This window comes from Glycine soja, chromosome 9 (genome assembly GCF_004193775.1).
Source record: "Glycine soja cultivar W05 chromosome 9, ASM419377v2, whole genome shotgun sequence".
NCBI lineage: Eukaryota > Viridiplantae > Streptophyta > Magnoliopsida > Fabales > Fabaceae > Glycine > Glycine soja.
In genome coordinates this window covers 17,569,427-17,590,086 of record NC_041010.1, presented here as the reverse complement: position 1 = coordinate 17,590,086, position 20,660 = coordinate 17,569,427, and the positions used below count along the sequence as shown (strand labels likewise).

At 26.5% G+C, this 20,660-nt stretch overlaps 2 long non-coding RNA genes across 2 annotated transcripts; both read right to left on the bottom strand.

The window, feature by feature from the left end:
* Positions 1 to 15,778: 15,778 nt before the first annotated feature.
* LOC114425518 lies at positions 15,779 to 16,971 on the bottom strand. The gene is made up of 2 exons (XR_003669235.1): positions 16,820 to 16,971; positions 15,779 to 16,102 (listed from the first exon to the last, which is right to left on the bottom strand). It is a non-coding gene; the product is annotated as an uncharacterized LOC114425518 (long non-coding RNA).
* Positions 16,972 to 18,393: 1,422 nt separating this feature from the next.
* LOC114425517 lies at positions 18,394 to 19,549 on the bottom strand. Its single transcript, XR_003669234.1, has 3 exons — positions 19,197 to 19,549; positions 19,053 to 19,102; positions 18,394 to 18,530 (listed from the first exon to the last, which is right to left on the bottom strand). It is a non-coding gene; the product is annotated as an uncharacterized LOC114425517 (long non-coding RNA).
* Between the last annotated feature and the right edge of the window lie 1,111 nt (positions 19,550 to 20,660).

Genomic DNA, 20,660 nt, shown 5'->3' with positions numbered 1-20,660 from the left:
CGTGAATTATTGCCAATGAAGTCACATCGCTAACTGTGGCCTGAAGATTATGAAACTGCTCTGGAATTTCAAATAGATCAACAATTGCGTGCATAGTGAAGAATTTAAAAAGCGGACCCTCTACCTCAAACTAGTAGTTCGATCATATTTTAGCTAATATGTCTTACATTACAATATTATAGATATTAAGAATATAAGAAATAATCTTTTTAATTGCTTAAAAATAATTACCAAGTTTTCTAAACACAAATTACTCAAAAAAAATCCTGCCAAGATTTGAATGTAATTGTTGCAGCAATGTGAATTTTATAGTATGCTTGTGACATTTTGCAATAAATCATACCAAGTCTTTTAATAATTTTTTTAAAATTAAAATATAAATCCAAATAAATTTAATATTTTTTATATATAAGGTCATAAGCCATCAATCATAAAATTAGGGGCATATGATTATTTTTGTCTCTGAATATGTAAATCACTAACAAATTTATCTATGAAAGATTAAAATTCACATTATTGGGAAATGATTATTTGTCACATTCAGGGACGAAAATTGCTAACAAATTTTTAATTTTACATATTCAGGGACGAAAATGATTATTTGTCAACAATTAATTTACACATTCAGCTATTTACAAATATTTTTAACAAATTTATGTTCAGTATCATTTAGAATGTAAACATACTTGTTTATTTCAAGTAAACTAAAATGATAGTTAAGAAATTATAAAGTTTAAAGATAAATTTAATATACAATTACTTTATGAATTTGTTTCATCTTAAATATGTTACAACACACACATTAATAAAAATTACTAACATATTCATCCAAAAAAAATACTGAAATTATGTCTAATAATGGTAACTTAGTCTAATCTATTCAGCATGATCACGTTGACAATTAATTTTATGACAAATTCGTCATTTTGTATCACGTATGTTATTTTATTAACAGTAATAAATGAAAGTTAATGATTTGATAAATTTTTTGTATTTTTTTACACATTTGGAGACTAAATTTTAAATTTTATTCGGGATAAATTTGTCAGTCATTTACACATTCAGAAACCAAAATAATTATTTACCCTAAAATTAATTTGTTACAAAATGTATAGGGGTAGCAAAAAAAGTATATTAAATATCCTTTTATATATACCTAATAAACTAACAATAGAAAGAAAATAATCATTAAGTCATTAAATATATTCTAATATCCTCTTCATCAAATAGGAGTAGGAAAAATATTCATAAGAACTGCCACTTGGATAACACATGTAAATCTTCACCCCATAATTTTTCAATGAGCAATATATGTGATCAAAATTCGCACACTTGACACCTTACAATTTTGGATTGTCAAATTTGGTTGTGATTTAATTTACTTTTAATATATAATTTAATATATAGATAAATATGCTAATATAGAATTTAAGGCTGATATTATATTTATAGTAATGATATGCCAACGTAAGAAAATTTATATAAAAAAATACATTAATATAGATACTAATATAATTAGGAATGATACAAATATATAAATAAGTACATTTATATCATCTATAAATGCTGATATCTATAAAATTAATTTTTTTTGGTCAAAATCCATACCATCAAATTTTTCATATAAATGATAATACCTGGATACTTATTTAAAATCCTGCAACACATTCAAATGTTTATGAATATGATATTCAGAAATTGATAAAAATATATAAATAAATTAAACTTGGGAGAAAATAATAATGTAGCATTTAATCCTATTAATGTAATATTTAGTCAAATATATAAATAAATATGTTTTTTTTTCCATATAGTGTGACACAATTTTGTTAATTATTGTACCCTCCTATTCATTTTACACGCATATGCCCACTGTGCAAGCAAACCATTGGTGACTAACATCCATTCCTACATGGTAGAACCCATGAATTGATGATTTTTTTTTTGGTTAATGAAACTGTGCGTTCTCTTGCAAAACATTTATCTTAAATAAATAAAAAAGTCTATGGAAAAAATAAAAATGGAAGTTCGTTACGTATAATAAGTCTCAAATTAAATATAATTAAGGAATTAACTGTTACCCAATAAACAAAATAACTTTCGAATGAATTAAATATAATTAAAGAATTAACTTGTTGTCTCCAAATAAATCACAAACTTCTTTTATTATAATAAGGGTTTCTACGTTATTCCATATTTATGATGTTGTTGAGGTCAAAATAAATGTATTGTTTTATAACCTATACTTATGTTATTAGTTTGTTTTGAAAATTAAGATGTTGAATTTTCTGTATACTTTAGTTTTCCATATGCATATAATTTTTATTTTTTATTTTTTTGCATATAGAGGTTAACCGTTAACACAATGTAACGACTCATTGAAGTTATATGAAATTATGAATTAACTCATATGAAAGACTTTAATTTTCATTATTGTGCAAATAATTATACTTAGTTTTATTTCATTTTTAGTTTTATTATTGTTTTCTTCTATGTCTTATTTTTTCACTCTACAACACTGAGTACGAATTATGTGTTTCTCATATCTTTCAGCCTTGCTAAAGATCCGCATTGAAACCCTTTCTCTTCATGATGATAAAATTGCAAAATAAATTTTTAAATAAAATTAGCAATTTTATAAAAAAGAAAAAAACAACGATAAAAAATACGTTAACAAAGTTGATATTGCAATTCATTCATAAATGAATGGGGGAAGTGGGTGTTATGGGATTATGAATGTAGTAGCTTATAAAATTATTCGTCACACTCCATTTATGACATCAAGGCTCTTAGTAATTAAGGATTAAAGAAGGATAAAATATGAATTAAATGGTAATATACAAAGGCCCATATCAAAGAGTTTGGTTATACAATGAACATTAAATAAATTTAAGTTTTGGTATTTTAAAATGAATTTAGGATTGAAATTTCATTCAACTTTTCACATAAATGTGATGGAAAATGTTATGAAATTGAATTTAATAATTTATAGTTATTAGTTGTTTTAAAAACTATTCAAGTCAATTTTCCAACAAAAACAAAACTAGTCCAACTTAGTAGAGGAGAAAATTGGTGTCCTAGTCGAGTAACTAGTGTAAACAAAACCACAAAACAAACAAATAAAGATGTACTCAGTCCTACAAAGCCAACATCAACATTAAAGCTATAAGTCACCCACAATGTGTAAGAGATAAGTTGTGTGCACCAATGATCAGATCCATCACAATAGAGAGATGCAACAAAAAAGTAGTTCGAATAAAAGAAATACATGGCCTAACCCAATTTCCACAACCATGAAAAGGAACCAATGGATTGAGATCTTTCTAGCAAATTATTAGACTAACCCAAAATATAAAGCATAGCTGAAAGTCATCTCATCCAACATAGAAAGTCAAAATAAAATCATATGAAAATCCTAAATCACATGAAAGTTGTCAACATAGGTATTAAATAAATTGATGATAATGTTTTCATTCGGTTTGAATATTACAAAATAGTTAATTTTTGTTGATTATGGGTTGAACATGTGAAGCTGATTGTAATGAGCTTCTGAAAGAAATTCTTCAACAAAGGTTCTTACAACTTATGTTTTTGCTTTTCTTTGAGCAACAATCATTTCCTGAAAAAATCATGACAAAGAATGAAACATTTAGTGATGAATATTGTGTAGGTTCCAATTTGTATTTTTTTCTCATCATTATTTACTGGAAACATTGATAATAGAAATTAAATTTTCATGTTGAATGGTGATAAATTACATTAAACTCTAAAATAAATAAATAAAAAGTTCAATTTCCACTTTTTTGTTATTTTCTTTAGCAAACATTTCTCAACATTCCAGGAATTTAAAATTGGAAAAACATATGGAAAAGTAAACAAAAATAAAAACATTATAATATAGGAGAATATAAAACATTCAAAATATGCATACTCACATCACTTTCATTAATTATTAGCCATCATTTGTTTGAAATTTTTGCAATATTCAATAACAACATTTTGAATAGCAATGGAAAAGATTCCAAACTCCCAAAAGAAGCATACTCACTATAGTTATCATTTTCCAAAAAAACATCCTAGATAGTAAAACTAAAAAGAATATGAAAATTACTACTGATATTGCTTTTCTTGGATACGTTGATGGAAAAAATTTAAAATATGACATTGAATTGTGATTTAAAATGTCAAATTTTACATGCACCCCAGAAATAAAAGAGAACTAAAGTTTTTTATAATTCTGAAATGAAAAATCACCACTATCTCTAATCAGTCATGAGCTTGTAGTTGTCAATATACTTTAACCAATAATAAAATGTGTTGAAAAATTCATTGTTAGCACTGCTTAGTTTTTTAAAATAAATATACTCACTTCTGTTTCATTTTTGGTTTTGTCATCGCTTCCTTCTTTGTCATGTGTTTTCACTTTGTGACACTGAGGAGGAATTTCATGATTCTCGTAATTTTTAATCTCCTCCAAAGATCGACACCGAAAGCGTGTCTCCTTATGAATATAGGTTTGGAAAAAAAAAATAGTGATAATAACAAAAGGAAAATGAGAGAAAACTTGTTAAAAAAGTTGATGTTGCAATTCATTGATTCCTAGCATGTTAAATAAAATTAGCAATTTTATAAAAAGAAAACAATGATAAAAAAATGTTAAAAAAACTTGATGTTGCAATTCATTCATAACATGTAAAATAGGAAAACACAAATTGAGAAATGAATGGGGGAAGTGGGCATGGTGATGGGATTATGAATGTAGTAGCTTATAGAATTATTCATCACAGTCCATTTAAGATATCAAGACTCTAAGCAATTAAGGATTAGAGAAGGGTAAAATAGAAATTAAATGGTAATATACAAATGCCCATATCAAAGAGTTTGTTTATACAATGAACATTAAGTAAGTTTAAGCTTTCGTATTTTTAGACGAAATTGGATTGAAATTGCTTTCAAACTTTTCACATAAATGTGATGGAAAATGTTATGAAGTTTAATTTAATAATTTATAGTTATTAATTGTTTTAGAAATTATTCAAGTCAATTTTCCAACAAAAACAAAACTTGTCCAACTTAGTAGACGTGAAAATTGGTGTACTAGTCTAGTAACTAGTGTAAACACACCACAAAACCAGCAAATAAATATGTACCCAACCCTACAATGCCAACATCAACTTTGGAAGTGTAAGTCACCCACAATGTGTAAAAGATAAGTTATGCATGCCATTAATCAGATTCATCACAATAGAGAGATGAAACACAAAATTAATTCAAATAAAATCATACCTAGCCTAACCCAATACCCACAACCATGAAAAGGAACCAATGGATTGAGATCTTTCTAGCAAATTGTTAGACTAACCCAAAAAAAAAAAAACCATAGCTGAAAGTCATTTCATCCAACATAGAAAGTCAAAATAAAATCATATGAAAATCCTAAATCACATGGAAGTTGTCAACATAGGTATTAAATAAACTGATGCTAATGTTTTTCAGTCGATTTGAACATTATATAATAGTTGATTTTTATTGATTATGATTCGAACATGTGAAGCTGATTGTAATAAGCTTCCGAAAGAAACTTTTCAACTAAAGTTCTCATAACTTCTGCTTTTGCTTTTCTTTGAGCAACCACCATTTCCTAAAAAAATCATGACAAAGAATGAAACATTTAGTGAGGAATATTGTGTTGATTCCAATAGGTATTTTTTTTGTCATCAACATTATTTACTGGAAACATTGACAATAGAAATTAAATTTTTCGGGTTGAATAGTGATAAATTAAAATAAACTCTAAAATAAATAAATAAAAAGTTCAATTTCCAGTTCTTTGTTCTTTTCTTTAGCAAAAAACATTTCTCAATATTCCAGGAATTTTAATAGTAAAAAACATCTGGAAAAGTAAACAAAAATAAAAAAACATTATAATATAGGAGAATACAAAACATTCAAAATATGCATATTCACATCACTTTCATTAATTATTAGTCATCATTTGTTTGATTATTTTTTTTGCAATATTTAATAACAACATTTTGAATAGCAATGAAAAAGATTCCAAACACCCTGAAGAAGCATACTCATTATAGTTATCATTTTCCAAAAAATGTCCTAGATAGTAAAACTAAAAAGAATATGAAAATCACTAATGATATTGTTTTTCTTGAATACATTGATGGAAAAAATTAAAATATCACATTGAATTGTGATTTAAAATGCCAAACTTTACATGCACCCCATAAATAAAAGAGAACTAAACTTTTCTAATTTTGAAAAGAAAAATCACCACTATCTCTAATGCACTCTTTGTTACTTGTTCATGTTGATTGAAAATAATAAAAGGATGTACTACTACTGTTTCTTTAATCACTTTCAGTCCTACTCATGAGCTTGTAGTTGTCAGTAAACTTTAATCAATAATAAAATGTGTTGGAAAATACATTGTTAGCCCTACTTTATTTTTTAAAATAAATATAGTCACTTCTGTTTCATTTTTGGTTTTTTCATTGCTTTCTTCTTTGGCTTGTGTTTTCACTTTGTGACGTCGAGGAGGACTTCCATATTTCTCGTAATTCTTAATCTCCTTCAAAGACTGACACCGAAAGCCTGTCTCCTTATGAAAATAACTCTGCAAAAAAAAAAAAGATAGTAAAATGAGTGATAATAACAAAAGGCAAACGTGAGAAAACTTAAACAAGGTGATATTGCAATTAATTGATTCCTAGCATGATAGATAGGAAAATATAAAATCTGCAAGAAAAAAAAATAATAAAATGAACCATCATAACAAAGACCAAACAAGAGAAAACTTGTTAAAAAAGTTGATGTTGCAATTCATTCATTCCTATCATGTTAAATAGGAAAATATAAAATGACAAATAAATGGGAAAGGGGACGGGGTACAATTATGATGATCATAGAAATAGTGTAGCTTTGGATTTTTCATCACACTCCACTTTAAGATATAAAGACCCTTAGCCCTTAGTATTTAAGGGTAAATTTGGACAGATAGAGACTTGTGAAATAAAAATGACATTAACTTATAATGGACTAATTGAGGAATATGGAAGGTAGAACAAATATGCTGTGGTTTGAAAATTATTTGATGACACAAAAACAAGACACCTTTAACCTAATAATCTAACTTACTGAACATTGATTAAAATATACACTTAAGGTAGAATGAATGTTGAGGCGGAAAATGTTTATAGAGATTTTTAGCATAGAGTCATAGTTCTCTATTTGATGCTTTATGCAAAAATGGTTTTTATCAAATCTTTTTTGAGGATACTGGAGAAGAGAAGATGATAGAGAAAGGAGGTAACATTATTGTCTTGGACATTACTTATATATGGAAGGAAAACAATGGGATAAAATTGTGAACCCTATATAATCAACAATCCTTTTTTTTTCTCATTTGGAATAATGACAATTATAATTTGTGTGGACATCTTGATCATATTAAGGTTACTACTTGGAATATGGTTTTTTTTCCAAAGTAAAGCCTGGACATTGCTTATTGTCTAATTGGTTTATTAACCCTACTACATGAATTGCTTGTTGTTATCTAAATATATAGAATGTTGTTTTCTCTAAGTATGATCTATTTTATTAATATATCATTGATGTATTGATGACATATGCCTATATTTTATACCTGAATGGTCTATAAAAGTATCATATTTTTGTTTTAAAATCACAATGTTTGTACTAACATTTCAATTTTATCACACAGACTATTGTTGAAGATTTTTGTATAAAAACTACTCTTCGTAGTTTCAAAAGAAATACTTTGTAAATATTCAATATATTGCTCAAACTAACTATTTATTGTAAGAAATATATTTAAAAAATAGATCTCTATGTTCACCATGTGTAATATTTACCTAAAATATTTAAGAAATAAACAAGTTTGTTAATTTTCCCTCTAGATTTTTTTACATAATAAAACAATTGAATTAATGAATTCACTTATGAAAACCCATCTTATCTTTACTCAAAAAGGAAGAAGATAAATAAACATCAAATTTTCATTTTAATTGGATTACGTACCATATCGAACCTGTTGGCGATCTTTCATTCTTTGCGTATAACATACCAATTTTTAATCGATTCAGGTAGCGTTTTAAAGGGTCTTCCTCGTTTTGGCTTTGAATTTTGTCGCAGGTGGGGTTTCATTCTAATAACAATAGAAAGATATATAAGTTAAACTTATTGGTAAAAATGTAAATAGAAAGATAAAGTGTGCAATGATATATATATATATATATATATATATATATATATATATATATATATATACATACACACACACACATACGATTAAAAAAATATATTCATGAAAATCAACACAAAAATTCAAACTATGCAAATACATGATGGACTGTCCTTTTAGGATTCAGTTTATCATATGCACAATTGTGTCATAGTCTAGTTGAAATTCTTATATATGTTTGAAAATTACTAATTGATTAGCTTAATTTAAAATTTATAAGCTATTTAGCCTATAATTTAGTAAAACAAACTTGTTTAACAAACATCTTAATTTGGCCAAATATTTATATAATGAGACAAATAAGTCAAAAGTTAGATCATTTGACATATAAAATAGACACAATTTTTGTTGTTAAAATGTGCAAATTAATGTATGATTAGATGATATATACAGGAAAATTATAATAATGAAAAATTTGAATTATTTTGAAAAAAAAAGAAATGTTAAATTGAAAATTAAATATATATACCTCATTTTTTTGGTTGTTAACAACATCGTCACAACCAATGTCGTAATTAGTAGGATTGCAAATGGATTCTGGTGTTGCGTGTATAGCTTCAACATCATTTAAGGAGTGAGTCATCCTTATTGCGGTTTGGAATTCCTCCTACATAAATGTAACATAGACAATGAGATAGTTGAATTATGAAATCTTAATTAAATACATGTACTAAAAAAATTAGAAAGAAAAAATTTGTATTATGAATTAAAAAGATAGTCGAACATACAATTGATCTCAAACTAAGCATACAATGAATTATAATAAATATAAACTTTTATCGACTTTATCAGATTTTATTCATGTAATTATTTATTCGTAATTAAATATTATATTATACTGTTATATAATCTAACAATTTAAATATTAGTTTTACACACATATATAGAGAGATATGCAAAGAGAATGAATTAAAACAATATAAAAGATATCCCAAACTTTACAACTATTTAGAATCAACTTCAACAATTTTCAGCATATCATATGTTCCAAAAAAACATTGTTTTAATATAAGTATATGTTTTAATTAATCAAATATCATATGATCCAAAAAATATTGTTTTAATCCCTTATTCTCTAATTGATTCCCACCCCCTTACCTTGAAGGGTGAAGGTACTCCTTTGATTTGCACTCACCTCCGTTTTGCACACACAATTTTAATAAATTCTTGTACGAAGGTTCTTACTTTTATACTATCAATATAATCTTTTCTAATGAAGTTCTTGAAATAAATTTTAGGAAAAAAAATATCAACTATCAATAAATGAAATAATTTATTGTAAGGTCATAAATGTCTGTTAAAAATAAATAATTTATTATAGGAGCTTATAATAATAAATAACATTAAATTGTTGGAAGCATTAATGTTTTAAAAATATTTAAAATGATTAAAAGGTACATTTAATGATTGTTGATATTTATTTCAAATATTCAAAAAAATTAATTGTTTGTATGAAGGTTCTTACCTCTTTTCTAATAAATATAATAATTTATTTTATGGTCATAAATGTCCATTCAACGCAAATAATTTATTAGAAGAACTATTAAAAATAAATAACATTAAATATCTTGTTTGAATAGAAATAGCATTAAATATTTTGAATCATTAATGTTTTTAAGATATTTAAATTAATTGATAAGTATTACCATTGTTATTTTTACAAAGGTATGGAATTTAATAACCCATAAAATGATGAAGTGGTGTAAGACCCAATTAGGTTCATAGGTGAGAGAATGATCTATTTAACATAATAAACTCAATTTAGTTGTCCTTCTATGTAAACAAATTTCTTGGACTACCAACAATCACACAATAGATTGAGATTGATCACTCACTCAATGAGTTGAGAAACGCCAATGGTGTCTAACCTAAGACTAATAAAAAGTGCAATGAATCTAATATATGTATCTATGTATGAATTGAAAATTTGTTTAAGAAGTCGAGTATTTAATCTCAGTATAGTATAATAATACATGGAATTAAATATTTAGACAAATTAACTTTGAGGAAAATTTTCCTCTTCTAAATTTTCTGAAATATAACATTATAACAAATCAAAATAAAACAAGATTACCTCTTTAAGTCTATTAAAAATAAAAAATATAGGTATTAGGCCATTGAGAAAATAATATATTTTAAATGTAAAATTGATTTGATCATATAAATTAGATAAATATAACTAAATGTTTTCAGTATGAACTTTATTGATAATTATTTGAATAAAACATTTGGAAAACAAAATATCAATTGTAAATAAATGTATTGACTTTCTAATATCATAAATAATACAGTAAAAGAGTAAAAGTATGTTTATATAAATAAAAGTCATATAATAAAGAACATTAAATATTTATCAACATTTAAATTTATATTTGAGCTGAGTAATATGTTTCACAATACATTATTATAAATATTAAGCATAGGAGAAATAATCTATTATAATTCCATCCTTAATAAATAATTTCTAAGTTTTCTAACATAAACTAATATGAAAATCCTACAAAAATTTGAATGTATTTGTTACAACAATATAGTTTTATATTACCCATTTTACAATTTTTAATAAATACTACCAAGTATTTTAATATTATTTTTGAAAAAGAAAACATAAATACAAATAAATTTAATATTTTTTGTTGATAAGGTAATAAATTAATAATCAATAAATCAGAATAATTTATTATGAAATATATAGGGATGGGAAAGTTTAGGATGACACATACCATTGCTTGCACTGTATTACTTAATTGGATTGGTTTTCTGTCTTTCTTTTTTATGATTTTGTGGCTTGCAAAACATTTGTTTTGAATATTTTTTATATTTTCAAAAATGAGAAATAACCAAAAAAATTATATTTATGAAAAGTTAACTATGATTAAAAGAAATAAAAAGAAATTCTCTCCATCTCTATTATACTCAAGATACTAATTTGATTTCAGCATATATATTACAATAATATAATTTTATATTCTCGTACATCATGAATTTAGCTGATAAGTTTATGAATTATTTTAAAAACAAAATATTGACTAAGAATAATTGTATCAATTTTTATAATATATCGTAAATTATAAATGAGTAAATACTTATGTAAAAGAAAAGTATTATGGACTTAAATATTGTTTAAATCCTTATAATTTATTATTTTTTCTTTCAATCTTATTTTTTATTATTATAAATTTTTTATTTTATTTTTTGTCTTTAAAGTATTTTAGATAATATTTTTTTGCTGTTCATAATACTGTCTAAGTTAAAGCTCTTTAAGGAAAAAAAAAAACAAAAGAATTATACATCAAACCTAGGTGACAGGCCTATGACCTAACATACATCAAACCTTATATGAGACCTTTTCAGAAAATAGATAAAGCCACAACTTCTAGTAAAGCTTATTTAGTTAGACAGGTAAGATGTCAATTCATTCATAAAACCTTCTAGATCTAACAAACTGATTTATTTGAAAATTATAAAAAATTATTCATTGTCAGTATTATTATTATTATATTAAAAATTTATAATTTATTTAATCTTTTTAAAACAACATTTTGAACAGTAATGAAAAAGACCTCAAATAAAAATACTCTATATGATTATTTTTTTCCAAAATTTCCGAGTAGTAAAACAAAAAAAAAGTAAAACAATAACGAGAATCTTTTTACTAAAAATATTGAAGGCAAAATTTAAAATATGACAAGGAATTGTAATTTAAATTTTCAACCTTTACATGCACCCAGGAAATAAAGGAGAATTGAAATTTTGTAATTTAAAAAATAGAAATTCTAGCATCACCATCTCTAACACCTTCTTTGTCATTTGTTGAAATTTATTAAAAATTATAAAATTGTGTCCCTCTCTCTATTTAAAAGTCATCACTCATGAATTAATTTGTTCTTATTAAACTCTAAGGAATGGTAAAAGGTGCATTAGCTACAAAGGATGTGTTGAGGAGTATGATGGTAGAACCCCTTATTTTGCAAATAATTGTACTCAGTTTTGTTTCACTTTTAGTTCTATTATTTCTTTCTTCTTTATCTTGTTTTTTCACTCTACCACACTGAGTACGAATTATGTGCATCTTATATCTTTCGGCCTTAATAAAGATCGACATTGAAACCCTTTCTCTTCATGAAGATAAAATTGCAAAATATTTTTTTAAATAAAATTAGCAATTTTATAAAAAGAAAACAATGATAAAAAAATGTTAAAAAAAGTTGATGTTGCAACTCATTCATAACATGTAAAATAGGAAAACACAAATTGAGAAATGAATGGGGGAAGTGGGCATGGTGATGGGATTATGAATGTAGTAGCTTATAGAATTATTCATCACAGTCCATTTAAGATATCAAGATTCTAAGTAATTAAGGATTAGAGAAGGGTAAAATAGGAATTAAATGGTAATATACAAATGCCCATATCAAAGAGTTTGTTTATACAATGAACATTAACTAAGTTTAAGTTTTCGTATTTTTAGACGAAATTGGATTGAAATTGCATTCAAACTTTTCACATAAATGTGATGGAAAATGTTATGAAGTTGAAAATAATAATTTATAGTTATTAATTGTTTTAGAAATTATTCAAGTCAATTTTCTAACAAAAACAAAACTTGTCCAACTTAGTAGATGTGAAAATTGGTGTACTAGTCTAGAAACATTGGAACTGTAAGTCACCCACAATATGTAAAAGATAAGTTGTGCATGCCATTAATCAGATTCATCACAATAGAGAGATGAAACACAAAATTATTTCCAATAAAAACATACCTAGCCTAACCCAATATCCACAACCATGAAAAGGAACCAATGGATTGAGATCTTTCTAGCAAATTGTTAGACTAACCCAAAAAAAAAAAAAAAGCATAGCTGAAAGTCATTTCATCCAACATAGAAAGTCAAAATAAAATCATATGAAAATCTTAAATCACATGGAAGTTGTCAACATAGGTATTAAATAAACTGATGACAATGTTTTTCAGTCGATTTGAACATTATATAATAGTTGATTTTTATTGATTATGGGTCGAACATGTGAAGCTGATTGTAATAAGCTTTCGAAAGAAACTCTTCAACAAAAGTTCTCATAACTTCTGCTTTTGCTTTTCTTTGAGCAACAACCATTTCCTGAAAAAATCATGACAAAGAATGAAACATTTAGTGAGGAATATTGTGTTGATTCTAATAGGTATTTTTTTTGTCATCAACATTATTTACTAGAAACATTGACAATAGAAATTAAATTTTTCGGGTTGAATAGTGATAAATTACAATAAACTCTAAAATAAATAAATAAAAAGTTCAATTTTTAGTTCTTTGTTCTTTTCTTTAGCAAAAAACATTTCTCAATATTCCAGGAATTTTTAATAGTAAAAAACATCTGGAAAAGTAAACAAAAATAAAAACATTATAATATAGAAGAATACAAAACATTCAAAATATGCATACTCACATCACTTTTATTAATTATTAGCCATCATTTGTTTGATTATTTTTTTTGCAATATTTAATAACAACATTTTGAATAGCAATGAAAAAGATTCCAAACACCCTGAAGAAGCATACTCATAATCATTTTCCAAAAAACGTCCTAGATAGTAAAACTAAAAAGAATATGAAAATCACTAATGATATTGTTTTTGTTGAATACATTGATGGAAAAAATTAAAATATCACATTGAATTGTGATTTAAAATGCCAAACTTTACATGAACCCCAGAAATAAAAGAGAACTAAACTTTTCTAATTTTAAAAAGAAAAATCACCACTATCTCAAATGCACTCTTTGTTACTTGTTCATGTTGATTGAAAATAACAAAAGGATGTACTACTACTGTTTCTTTAATCACTTTCAGTCCTACTCATGAGCTTATAGTTGTCAGTAAACTTTAATCAATAATAAAATGTGTTGGAAAATACATTGTTAGCCCTACTGTATTTTTTAAAATAAATATAGTCACTTCTGTTTCATTTTTGGTTTTTTCATTGCTTTCTTCTTTGGCTTGTGTTTTCACTTTGTGACGTCGAGGAGGACTTCCATATTTCTCGTAATTCTTAATCTCCTTCAAAGACCGACACCGAAAGCCTGTCTCCTTATGAAAATAACTCTGCAAAAAAAAAGATAGTAAAATGAGTGATAATAACAAAAGACAAACGTGAGAAAACTTAAACAAGGTGATATTGCAATTAATTGATTCCTTGCATGATAGATAGGAAAATATAAAATCTGCAAGAAAAAAAAATAATAAAATGAACCATCATAACAAAGACCAAACAAGAGAAAACTTGTTAAAAAAGTTGATGTTGCAATTCATTCATTCCTATCATGTTAAATAGAAAAATATAAAATGACAAATAAATGGGAAAGGGACGGGGTACAATTATGATGATCATAGAAATAGTGTAGCTTTGGATTTTTCATCACACTCCACTTTAAGATATAAAGACCCTTAGCCCTTAGTATTTAAGGGTAAATTTGGACAGATAGAGACTTGTGAAATAAAAATGACATTAACTTATAATGCACTAATTGAGGAATATGGAAGGTAGAACAAATATGTTGTGGTTTGAAAATTATTTGATGACACAAAAGCAAGACACCTTTAACCTAATAATCTAACTTACTGAACATTGATTAAAATATACACTTAAGGTAGAATGAATGTTAAGGCGGAAAATGTTTATAGAGATTTTTAGCATAGAGTCATAGTTCTCTATTTGATGCTTTATGCAAAAATGGTTTTTATCAAATCTTCTTTGAGGATACTAGAGAAGATGATAGAGAAAGGAGGTAACATTATTATCTTGGACATTACTTATATATGGAAGGAAAACAATGGGATAAAATTGTGAACCCTATATAATCAACATTCTATTTTTTTTCTCATTTGGAATACACTACTAGAAAAAATGTATTTTAAGTCGGTTGTAGAGAGCATTTTAAGACAGTTTTGAACCGTCGTAAATGCCAATGTCGTAAAAGATAAAATAGATTTTATGATGGTTTTTGTAACCGTCTTTATAAGTGAAGCATTTTACAACGGTTTCCAGAACCGTCTCTATATATGCATGCTATCCTGTTTACTATGACAGTTATTTTCGGAATAACCGTCTTAGCATGTCTTGTATATCTATCACGGTTATTGCAATAACCGACTTAGAAAGAGATTATTTTCTATGAGATACTAAGACGGTCATCCATAACCGTCTTAGTATGTGTTGGATTTTTACGACGGTTTATTAGATAACCGTCTTAGATCATGCTTGAAGATTACATACAAAGACGGTTTTCAAGGACTGTCTTAGTATGTATTGTCATTTTACGGCGGTTCCCGAAACCGTTTTAGTATGTTCTTTTTTTTTCTTTTGGTTTTTTTTTGGCGTTTTTTATTGCATTTTTTTTGTGTTTTGCTCTTCGGTTGCATTTTTTTTAGTGTTGTTCTTCAGAAGAAATACTAATGTTTACAATTATAATGACATAACAAAGATCCACAAGAAACAGACCCAAAGCTGGGAAGAAAACATACAAAGGAAACTTTGATTCGTTGAATCATAGTAGTCAATGTAGCCTACTCAAATTGGACATACAATATATTCATTGAATGTAAACAAAGCAAACTTCAAAGTATGTTCTAAATTAACACGAGAGTCAACAGTTAACTATATTTACCACAAAGTATAAACACAGGTTGTCAAGATCCATATAAGGAATAATGTTGCGAAAAAAGAGAGATCATATTTAACACGGTGTGTATGTTGGCCTCTGTCAAGGTGCTACAACTTAATCTTGATGCTAGGAATAAAGCTGTGAGCTCTTGGGTCTTAAGCGATAAACCTGAAAATGGAATTAGAAACTCGTTTAGACTTTTTTAAGAGCATCTTCAATGGATAAAATTTAAGCAACTTATTTTGACTTCTTTACCTTATGCTAATTGGTCTCTATAATATCATATTATAATTAAACAATTCATATATATTTTGCTCTCATTATATAATTATAATTATAAACAATTAAATTATTTTGTTAAATGATCCTAGAAATATATTTTTACTTATAAACAACCAAGGCTTAATTTTAAGTAAGGGTATCTAAAAATAAACAATTAAATGATCCTAGAAATATTTTTACCGTATTTGATTTCATTCGGTCTTTATGAATTTATTCTTTCATTGAGAAAAAAAAAACTACAAGAATACCAGATTTGATATCAATTGATAATAAGCCTAGAAAATGAAAAAAGCAAGCACCGAGAGCGCTTAACCCTTAAGCACCGGGATCTGATACCAATTGTCTCCTGTGAGGAAAGCTTGAATCATTCAACTTGTTTCCTACACCAGATACCTGATCTAAAACACCTCGTTTTTATTTTTAGGTGTGTATTTAAAGTGCATATAGTAAAATCAAGAATAAACACGAATACAAATAATGATTAATATTATATATTCCTAAGAAATTTGAAAACATAAAAAAAAACAATGGTTTTAATAGATAAATAAACAAAATGGTGCAGGATTAGCAAACATGGAAGCAGAATCTCAGAAAAAAGCATACCATGCTGGTGAGCGCTTTCCAACCTTGGGATCCTCTCCATAATACTTATCTGAATTAACCTCATACTTATAAGTTGGTGGAAAGTTTAACACGCCTTCTGACCATCCTCCAAACACATTGTACTTGAGTTCCCGTATGAGCTGTGTGATAATATGATGTCAATTTAATTTATTGAATAGCCAAATAATTTGATAGGATCCAGTAAAGTAGTAAGAACAATTGTAGAATTAGTTATAGTTGTTATTAGTACTTAGTTAAAAAATTGCCTTATGGCTTAGCTTAAATAGTAGAAGGGAAATAGAAAGCGAGACATTGTCTAAAATTATAATTTAAGTAATTCCTTACCTAGTAGTATTAGTGACTTGTAAATTTAGTATGAAATGAAAAAAGAATAACATTTGAATAGCAACACAGGTTACCAAAATATTTTTACTATTACCCAACAGATAAAGGGATCAAAATATTTTTTCACAGAAACTTTTTTCACAAAATAATAAACCCTCTCAAGTTGGCTTGAACCCAAGCAGGTTAGAAAACATCAAATTTGACCTTATTAATTGGACTCCAAAGAAATGTTTATGATCACAAAATACAAAATATAGGAATTGCTATAGTACCTGGTCTCTCTCAACCAATTTTGACCACTGCTTTTTTGAGAAGAAGAGGAGAAGGCAATATCCATGTAAGAGTTTATCACAAACCTGGTCTCTCTCAACAAATTAATTATAAGTCATAAGCTAGTGAAAGAAGCTAGTTTATCAAATACTTTTAATCTAATCAAATAAATTATCAATTAATTTAAATATCGTACCAAATACACTCTTGAATATTAATAAGATAAGGCAAGGCCAAAATTCTCTCCAAGAAAACTAATTTGGCATGAGAACATGATAGCAACTTACTCCACTTTTAAGAATACAGTTTAATTTTGATATGCTGTAAATTTTTATTGTTCATCAATTTAAAATACTTCAGATATGCTATGAATTTACGTTTAATTACATAGCAATTTATTATTAGGTGAAAATATAAAAAAAATACATCATGGACATATTTTATCTAAATCTTTAAAAAATTTTGATTAAAAATTAAAAAAATTAATAATTTTATTAAAAATTATGATATTTAATACATTAGTAACGTTAAATAGTACATTTTTAATAAAAAATATTTTTTATTCCTACACGTAAGGGTCAGTAAAGCCATTGTAATATACGCAATTATATCACTTGTTAAAAATAAAATTTAGAAAATATTTTCATTCAATACTAATTTGATTCTTACTGCTTACAATTAATGCTAAAACTAATTTTCATTCAATATTTTCCTACATTAATGGTCAAAAGTTAAAATTACATGATTACTTAAGAAAATTACTATATGTTTTTTTTTTATAAAAAAAATCATATAAGTTATATGTTTTAATCTTAATTTTCATAATAAAATTTAATATCAATATTTTTTCCGCAATCACATTAATAAAATTAAATATCAAATAAAAGAAGTGGTGCAAACACGATTTTGAAATGAAAAAAAAAACATATATAGACAATAGCAGAATGAGATTACAACCCAAGCCGTCTTAGACCACTAGGATGAGGTAAAAATCAGATAAAACGACATAATAATACCTGGAAGTAAGCCCTTTCTTGTTGTCAGGGTATATTACATAATATTGACCCATTATAATAGAATCATAGAATATGGATACCTGCAATGGTTCTAGTTTTTCAAAAAAAAAAAAAGGAAACAAATCAGAATTCATTTATTAAATTTAGTGAGCTAGGTATAGTCATAAAAAGAAACTCACAAACTTTAACGGGCTTTACGGTTTACTACACAGCTCATGTAACAAATCTCTTTCAGATGATTTCAATTAATTTACAGGAATAATAATTAACTTAGTCAACTAAATTAAATATGCTAATTATTTATATTATTATTTTAAAATTATCTTATACATATTTATCCATCTACAAATTGCTTATGTTTAGAGAGTGACTAGAAGTATAGTCATAAAAAGAAACTCACAAACTTTAACGGGCTTTACGGTTTACTACATAGCTCATGTAACAAATCTGTTTCAGATTATTTCAATTAATTACAGGAATAATAATTAATTTAGTCAACTAAATTAAATATGCTAATTATTTATATTATTATTTTAAAATTATCTTATACATATTTTAAAATTATTTATCCAATTAATTTACAGGAGAGAGGGATTACATACCAAGGATATAAAAACTTTCCCAATGTTTCCATAGAAGTTCACCCAGGAACCTAGATTTAGATAATTAAGTTGAAATTCATCATTAAAGTTGAAATCAAGGATAAAATCTGATGACAGATTCTAACTCATAATTACTTCACAAACCTTGATCTTTGGACTGCACAGGCATTTGTGAATAATTAAAGACCCCTCCAGAAAAATCAAGGAGAACAGAGGCAAAAAGTGAAGGGGTTTCCTCCCCTTATTTATGAGTTAAGCCATCTATTACTTATGAAGCAAAAGTATGAAATTGTGAAATAAGAAAATACAACTAAAATTGTGTGGAAAGTCATTGCAAAACCAGAAATCACATCAATTATGCTACAAAATCTGTAAGCTATAACTGTTTGCTTACAAGTAAACGTGAAAAACCATGTCTAGGACACAATACCAAACATGCTACATGTAGAACATAATATGGAGGGGGGTAAAGCATTCTGACCTGCGGAAAATATTTGATGAGGATCATAACTGGTTGAATTGTGTTGCAGTATAATTGTTTACCACACATTATTAGATGGAAATTAAATCATAGAACAACAAAAAAGAACTCTAATATTAAGTGATATTATAGTGATCAAGGTTTGTGATATTAAGTGATTGTGTTGCAGTATTAAGTGATATTATAGTGATCAAAGAACTCTATAATTATTAGCTGAGCCAAGACATTAAAATGTATATTTTCAAAGATTTAAGTGATATCACTGTGTTAAAAATATCAAATGACAAATATTAGTGTTCAGAGAAATATTATTTTATTAAGAATTAGCTTTATAAATATAGCACTTAGGTACTGTCATCGCATCTTTTATATCACGGAAGTGTTCACCCACAGTAAGCCCAGTAAGACCAACACGGGCATGAGCACCAGGGGGCTCATTCATTTGACCATACACAAGAGCACACTTGCTTTCAGTCTAATACCATGAAAAAACCATTTTAGACAAAATTAATAAAATACCCAAATGAAAGTATTATGAAGAATACTAAAAATGCCATGAAATGCATTCAATGACACCTGCTTATCATCAAGCTTAATGACACCACTCTCCAACACCAGCAAACACAGAGAAACCACCTAATCAATGGAAACAGACAGCAGGATACAGCATGGAAAGGTAAAAGAACATTTTACCAAGAATAAACTAAGTGTACATACATACCATGAGCTTTTGCAACATTGTTAATAAGTTCCATAATAAGCACAATTTTTCCTACACCAGCACCACCAAACAACCCAATCTTTCCTCCTCTTTGATATGGTGCAAGCAGGTCAACAACCTGTTCACAAAAAATTCATGCAAAAATCAGTAACCAGTCATAAGACACACCTGCACAAGTAACTTAATGAAGGAGACTAGATAAAATGCATTTACAAAAGAAAAACATAAAAAGGAAAAATACCTTGATTCCAATAACAAGAATCTGTTGTGCAGTTTCTTGCTCAACAAAAGCAGGAGCTTCTCTATGAATGGGCAAATAATGCTCAGTATCTAAGGCAATTCAAAATGATTACCATCAGTTTCATGAGAATGACAAAAAAGACTCTTACAATATCTACAAATCATA